The sequence below is a fragment of the Vicugna pacos genome, chromosome 35, assembly GCF_048564905.1.
Source record: "Vicugna pacos chromosome 35, VicPac4, whole genome shotgun sequence".
Taxonomy (NCBI): domain Eukaryota; kingdom Metazoa; phylum Chordata; class Mammalia; order Artiodactyla; family Camelidae; genus Vicugna; species Vicugna pacos.
In genome coordinates this window covers 16,353,580-16,361,443 of record NC_133021.1, presented here as the reverse complement: position 1 = coordinate 16,361,443, position 7,864 = coordinate 16,353,580, and the positions used below count along the sequence as shown (strand labels likewise).

Below are 7,864 nucleotides of genomic sequence, written 5' to 3'. Positions count from 1 at the left end.
GGACAGAAGCGCCTGTGCTCAGGACCCTTCCAGACCTGGCCCTTTGTATCTCTTCATCTGGCTGTTCATTTGTACTCTTTAATATCCTTTGTTATAAGCTGGTAATTTCATAAGTTAATTTTTTCTCTGTTCTGTGAGCTGCTTTAGCAAGTGAATTGAACCCAAGTAGGGGCTCATGAAAATGATCTACAGCTGGTTGGTCAGAAGCACAGGTGACAACCTGGACTCGTGATTGGCATCTGAAATGTGTGTGTCAGGCGGTGGGGGGGATGGGGGGTGCAGATTTAGCCCGTAACCTGTGGGAGCTGATGCCATCTCCAGGTAGATCGTGTCAGAAGAGGACTGCAGAACACCCATCTGGTGTCTGAAGAATCAGAAGATGATTGGTAGGGTTGGAAAACACCCCAGGGACCAATACCACGTGATCTCCCCTCTTCCATTTTCCCTGAAGGCCTTGATAAGAACCACCATGGTTTGGTTCTCTAGCAACTTTCATTGGTCAAGGGATACGGAATTATATGCAGTACCCGTAGTTTCAATAACAGGCTCATCATAAACCAACTTAACATTTATCTTATTTAAAACTTGTTTGCTTTTGAATAAACTGATGTGGTCAAGTGGACATGCTCCTAACCCATGCAAAAAGTTGTTCAAAACTGAGCGGCTTGCAAACCTACTGCCAATGAGACACCGAATGAACGTTCTTCCAGTGAGATCCAAGAAGTAGTTCAGTCTGAGAACCTGCTTCATATTCTAACTTCTCCAAATCAAATATTCAACACAGAAGAAAAGCAAAATTAAAATATCTAACAGGACAACATCCTGATGCTTTTATCCAAGTCACTTCCTGGAGTCTATGTGCTGCTGTGCTCTGTTGATTAAAATAACACATTAAAGCAACAGGCAGCTTCTAATGAAAAGGTAATGGAATTTATGCAGTTAAGTCGCAGTGGAAGAACATATAAAAGGTAAAGAATTTTTTTTTAACCTTTCAGCTTTAAATAGTACTGTATTTTAACTTTAAAGAAAAGTGCTATTATATATTTTTTGCATTAACATTTTAAAACATTAGAACAAGTCTTTGTAATACAATATGTATTAGACTTCAATATACCTCATGTGAATTAAAAACAGGTCGACTTGATAACTGTAGTAAGGCATTTAAGTATTCAGCAACAGCTATACGGAATCCCTTAGCTTAGTGGCATCCCTTTGATATTAACTTGATTTAGTGGGTTTCCTTAAAATGAACACAAAATGATAAAAGCCTTAAAAAGAGGCAGTGGTGCTCTAATACTGGACCCCAGAAAAAGCACAGTGGCCAACAACGTGTTTTCTGACAGGGAGCCCATAGAGCTCAGCAAGCCGGGATAGGCGAGCAGCTCCCAGTGGCGTGGTTTATCTACTGCATTTACCAGCCGCTGAGAGTAGATTCGGTTGCCTAGTAAGCTTGGTTAAAGGTACCGAGTCCTCACTGCTGATCACGGCGCCTAAGACAGAGCAGGTACCCAGCTGGACTTCCTGAACTGATCTGGATGAAGATGCCTTAAAAGCAGGAGAATGTAAGGCTCATGGGAAAACTCCATTCTTCATTTTATTTCAGCCTATGAGTAACTACCGATCTAATCTTTCAAGTGTAGCTCACGTAAACGCCTTGTGGACTGTGGTCAACGTAATTAACTAAGCACTGCACTGGCCACCAATTGCCAGTTTTTGAGTATCAGGTTACAAATAGAACCAACTGTGCAATATAACCGACTTGATGATCAAAGCACATCTCACAGTTAATAGATTTTAGTTCATATGATTAAAAAAATAAAATATTAGACTGCATTAATGCAACTTTTTATCATATCATACATCAGAAACCATGCTGTGGAGATGTACTGGACTAGCACATATACAGTACAGAGCCAGGAGTCAAACCAAAGGTGGAAGGGAAAATACAGAACGGAACATTTTTACATACGTGTATACACTTAATGGTCTTGTCCAGTGACATGGATTTATTATACAGTTTGCTGTACCACATCTACTAGCTTGCATAACACTCCAAATTATTTTTTTCACACAAAGATCTACTTCTGTATAAAGTAGAAAAAGATGGTGGTAAAAAACTTCTTCAAGCTCCAACAATTGTGTCCCAAATACCACTGTCCAAACACCTAAAAAAAATTAAGAATAATTTAGAAATATGCATGACAATAAGTGTACAAGCAAACACAGCTTATAGTCACAAAGGGAATTCATCAGGGACTGCTTCCAGCTTTTATTTAAACTTACCTATGCCTGTTAGATAATGTTGACCACACATACAAAGTCCACTGTGGTAAACGGGGAAAAGGAAGCAGCTTTACAAAGTTAAAATCTCCATCTGTAATTTTTATAAATGAGCATTAGCTACAGGCACATTCGTTTAGACTTCAGTTAACGCAAGGAAGACTCCTCAGTTCTATAAAGACAGAAGATCCAGAGGAATGTCTGACTCAGTCACTCTCATCAGCTACCGTCTTGCCCTTCTTTTTGAACAAGAACATAAGGATTTCCTATAAACAGTCCAAGGAGAATATCTAACTGCCTTTTTAATTGGCAAGGCTGGGTTTAATCCAGCATTTGCTTATTGTTTTGTATTTTTCCCACCTGTTCTTTATACTTCCCCCCCTCTTTTTCTGCCTACTTTTGAATTATTTAGATTAATCAGGTGTTTATTCCATTTTAATTCCTATGTTGGCTTAACAGCCCAAACTCTCTGTTGTGTGATTTCACTGGTTGCTTTAGGATTTTTTTTCAGACCATTTTAGGTTCAAAGCAAAATTGAGAATGGAAAAGCACATAGATTTCCCATGTACCCCCTCCCCTCACACATAAATAGCCTCCCCTAATATCAAGAACCCCACCAAATTGATGTATTTGTTACAGGTGATGGACCTACACTGATGCATCTTAATTATCCCAAATCCACACTTAAATTACAGTTCACTCTTGGTGTTGTATGTCCATGGGTGATGTGGACATACAATATGTGATGACACGTATCCATCATTATAGTATTATACAGAGTACTTTCACTGTCCCGCAAATCCTCTGTGCTCTACTCACCCCTCCCATCCCCAACCCCTGGTACCTCTGGTCCTTTCACTTTCTCTATAGTTCTGCCTTTTCCCATGTCATACAATTGGAATCATACAGTATGTAGCCTTCTCAGGTTGGCTTCTTTATCTTAGTAACATGTACTCATGGTTCCTCCATGTCTTTTCATGGCGTGATCCCTCATTTCTTTTTAGTGCTGAAAAATACTCCATTCTCTGGATGTACCACAATTTATTCATTTGCCTTCTGAAGGACATCCTGGTTGCTTGCAAGTTTTGGCAAAATTATGAATAATGCTGCTGTAAACATCTGTGTGCAGGTTTTTGGGTGGACATAAGTTTTCAGCTCCTCTGGGTCAATACCAAGGAGTGAGACTACTGGCTCATACAGTAAGGATATGTTTAGCTTTATAAGAAAATGCCCAACTGTCTTCCAAAGTATCTGTACCATTTTGCATTCCCACCAGCAATGAACGAGAATTCTCACTGCTCCACGTCGTCACCAGCATTTGGTGTTAGCAGTGTACTGGATTTTGGCCATTCTAATAGGTTTGAAGTGGGATCTCATTGTTTTAATTTGCTTTTTCTTTGATGACATATGATGTGGGCCCTCCTTTCAGACATTTACTGTCATCTGGGTATGTTCTTCGGTGAGGGTCTGTTTAGATCTTTAGCCCATCTTCAAACTAGCTTGTTTGTTTTCTTACTGTTGAGTTTTAAGAGTTCCCCGTATATTTTGTATAACAGTCCTTTATGAGCTATGTCTTTTGCAAATATTTTCTCCTCATCTGTAGCTTGTCTTTTAACTCTCTTTTGCAGAGTGGAAGTTTTTACTTTTCATGAAGTCTAACTTATCAATTATTTATTTCACGGATTGTGTCTTTAGTGTTGTATCTAAGAAGTCCTCACCACACACAAGGTCACCTACATTTTCTCCTATTTTATCTTCTAGGAGTTTTGTATTTTACATTTAGGTCTATGATCCATTCTTAGTTATTTTTGTGAAGGATATAAGGTCTGGGATCTTTTTTTTTTTTTTTTGGTGTATGACTTGTTTTAGCACCATTTATTAAGAAGACTATTTTTGCTCCATTGTATGCCGTTGCCCCTTTATCAACCATCAGCTGGCCGTGTGCGTGTGGGTGTACCTCTGGGCCCTCTATGCTGTTCCACTGAGCTACGCGTCTGTTACTTCACCGACACTGCACTGCCTTGATTACTGCAGCATTACAGTGTGTTACAGTTTCGTAGCGATGGTCCTTCAACATTGTTCTTCTCTTTTAACACTGTGTTGGCTATTTTGGCTCTTTTGCCTCCTCTCCACATAAACTTTAGAATCGGTTTGGTTTTCTTCATATATTGTCAGAGTCCTGCCTAAGTATTTCCTTTCTGGGGGGTGCTAATGTAAATGGTATTGTGTTTTTAATTTCAAATTGCATTTGTTCATTGCTGGTATATAGAAAAGCAATGAGCTTTTTTATATGTTAACTTTGTATCCTGCAAGTGTGCTAAATAATCACTTACATAGGAGTTTGTGGAATCTTTAGGATTTTCTGCATAGATACTCATGTCATCTGCAACAAAGTTAATTTCTTCCCTCCCAACCTGTATACTTTTTATTTCCTTTTCTTATTGCAATGGCTAGAACTTCAAGTATGATTTTAAAGAGAAATAGTAAGAGGGGACATCCTTGCCTTGTACCCGATATTAATAGGAAAGCTTCCACATTCTCACCATTAAGTATGATGTTAGCAGTAGGTTTTTTGTAGATTTTCTTTGTCGAGTTGAACAGATTCCCCTCTGTTCCTAGTTTACTGAGAGTTTTCATCATGAATGGATGTTGGATTTTGTCCAGTGATTTTTCTGCATCTCTTGATGTAACCATGTGGTTTTTGTTCTTGAACCTGTTGATGCGGTGAATCACACTAAGTGATTCTGGAATGCTGAACCAGCCTTCCACACCTGGGACAAATCCCACTTGGGAGTGGTATGTAATTCTTTGTATACATTGTTGGATTCAACCTAGTATTTTGTTGAAGATTTTTGCATCTATGTTCATGGAAGATACTGGCGTGAAGTTTTCTTTTCTCGTAACGCCTTGGCCTGGTTTTGGAATAAAGGTAATTCTGGACTCACAGAATGAGTTAGGGAGAACCTGGCTCCCTGTGTTGCTTTCGTTCTGTGAAAGAGATGGTAGAAAACGGGTATAATTTCTTCCTTCAATGTTTGATAGAGTTCACCAGTGACCCATTTGGGCCTGGCGCTTTCCATTCTGGGGGGTCATTAATTACTGGCCCTCTTTCTTTAATAGATACAGGCCTATTCACATTGTCTGTTTCATCTTGTGTGAGTTTTGGCAAATTGTGTCTTCGAAGGATTAGCCACAGAGTTATTCACAGTAGTCCTTTCCTTTCCTTTTAATGTTCATAGAATCTGCTGTGATGTCCCCTCTTTCATTTCTGTTATTAGTAATTTATATCATTTTTTCCTTAGCCTGGCTAGAGTCTTATTGATTTTATTGGTCTTTTTCAAAGAACCAGCTCTGGTTTTATTGATTTTTCTCTATTGAGCTCCTGGTTTTAATTTCATTCATTAAAAAAATTCTATGCATTTATTATTGTATTATTTAATTATTTTATTTTGGCTGAGGGGAGGTCATTAGGTTTACTTATTCTTAGAGCAGGTACTGGGGAATGAACCCAGGCCCTCCTGCGTGCTAAGCATGTGCTCTACCACTTGAGCTACACCTTCCCCCAATTTCATTCATTTCTAATTCTTACTATTTCTTTTCTCCTGCCTACTTTGGATTTAATTTGCTCTTCTTTTTCTGGTTTTCTATGGTGGACACTTAGATGATTACATTTAGATCTTTCTTCTTTTCTAATATATGCATTCAATGCTATGTATTTCATGCTAAGCACTGTTTCTGTTGAATTCGCCCCAAATTTCGATAAGTTGTGTTTTTCCCTTTCATTCAAAATATTCTCATATCGCTACTGAGATTTTTTCTTTGACCACTGTTATTTAGAATTGTGTTGTTTAATCCTCATGTATTTTGGATTTTCCAGTTATCTGTCTGTTGCTGATTTCTAGTTTAATAACACTGTGGTCTGAGAGCAGACACTGTATGATTTCTATTCTTTTAAATTTGTTCTGGTGTGTTTTATGGCCTAGACGGTGGTCTATTTTGGTAAGGGTTCCACATAAACGTGAGAAGAATGTGTAGTTCACTGTTAAGAATATCTATCTTTTAAGTATACAGTCCCCTCTCCTTTTCATAATGTAGCTGCAAAAAGCAACGGTAACCCCTACGGTTAAAGCTGCGGAGCTCCAGGAGGTGACCAGAGCACGAGGCCAGGGGCAGCAGAGATGCTGCGATGTGGCACCTACCTGGTGCACCCATGCTGCTTCAACAGCCACACTCCTGAGCGCTCGGGGCCTGTGCGCGGTGAGGGGACCAAAGCTGCCTCAAGGCCACATCTCCGTACTGGATACCTGAGCCCATTCGTTCTGGGTCCAGCTCACCTGAGGACCAAGCAAGTCTTTAGAAAAAGTTTTCATGTTTTTGTGAGCCCCAAAACACATTAAGTGAAAAAAGCAAAGTGCAGAACACCGCATACAGACACCATAATTTTGAATAAAGAAGTAAAAAATATACATGTTCGCTTGTGAGGGCATAAACATATCTTTGGAAGGATACATAAAGAACTGATAATTATGGCTGACTTCAAGAAAGAGTTCTAGATGGCTTAGGGGACAGGAGACGGGGGAATGAAGGGTGACTTTCACTGTATCCTCTTCTGTACTTTCTGAATTTGGAATTATGTGAACATACTATGTATACAAAGATTAATTTAAGAATTAAACCATAAAAATACCATCTTTCACTTATGAGACTGGTAGAAACCCAAGTATGAAAATAAACCCTGAAGGCATGGTTTAGTGAAATAAACACCTTCATTCATTACTAGTGGGACGATAAACTGCTACAATCTTGATCGGAGGAATCTGACGGGCTCTACCTAAATTCCAAATGCTTATGCTCTTTGACTCAGCGATTCCATTTCTGGGAATTTATCCTACACACACTGTCACATGCAGGTGAAATGATATATAAAAAAGGTTATTTACTGCAATGTTGTTTGTGATAGCAAAATACTGGCAACAACCCAAATGTCCAAAGCAGACTGCTTACATTATGGCACTACACACAACTGAATAGTACACACACGCTGCGTATATGTGTATATCAGCATGTATCTGTAGATGGAAGTCTCTGCATACTGATTTGTAATGATCGGTAGGTATAGTAAATGCAGAATTTATAGTATGCTAACTTTTATTTAAAAAAAGGGGGAGAAAAAGCAATGGTTTTTGAATCATATGAATATACTGCCTATTTAGAAATTTAAAATTAAAAAGTATTGCTGAAGAATTCTAATTTATATTCTTACAGTTTTTCACCAGATGTCATCATGATTTTGATGACATCAGAAGAAAAAGACCTTGAACGTTTTGTGTGAGTTCACTTCCATGCATGATATTCACAGATGCAATATTAAAGTATGAAGGTCATTTAAATGAAACCTCATGTTGAGCTTAATATTACTCAAGATCTTGCCAATTTTAATGATAACCATTCGTGCTAGAGTCTTTAAAAATCAGTTTTGTACCAAGTTGAGTAGATTTTTTATTGTTGTCTTCAGATCAAAAGAGCCCAGAGGGATGCAGAGTCCCCTCTCCTGCAGAGACCAGCTCTCTGTCTGGGCCTGAGG

At 38.7% G+C, this 7,864-nt stretch overlaps 1 long non-coding RNA gene across 1 annotated transcript; it reads right to left on the bottom strand.

Moving 5' to 3' along the window:
* Nucleotides 1-1,979: 1,979 nt before the first annotated feature.
* LOC140691454 (uncharacterized) lies at nucleotides 1,980-6,612 on the bottom strand. The gene is made up of 2 exons (XR_012067077.1): nucleotides 6,480-6,612; nucleotides 1,980-2,165 (listed from the first exon to the last, which is right to left on the bottom strand). It is a non-coding gene; the product is annotated as an uncharacterized lncRNA (long non-coding RNA).
* Nucleotides 6,613-7,864: the final 1,252 nt, after the last annotated feature.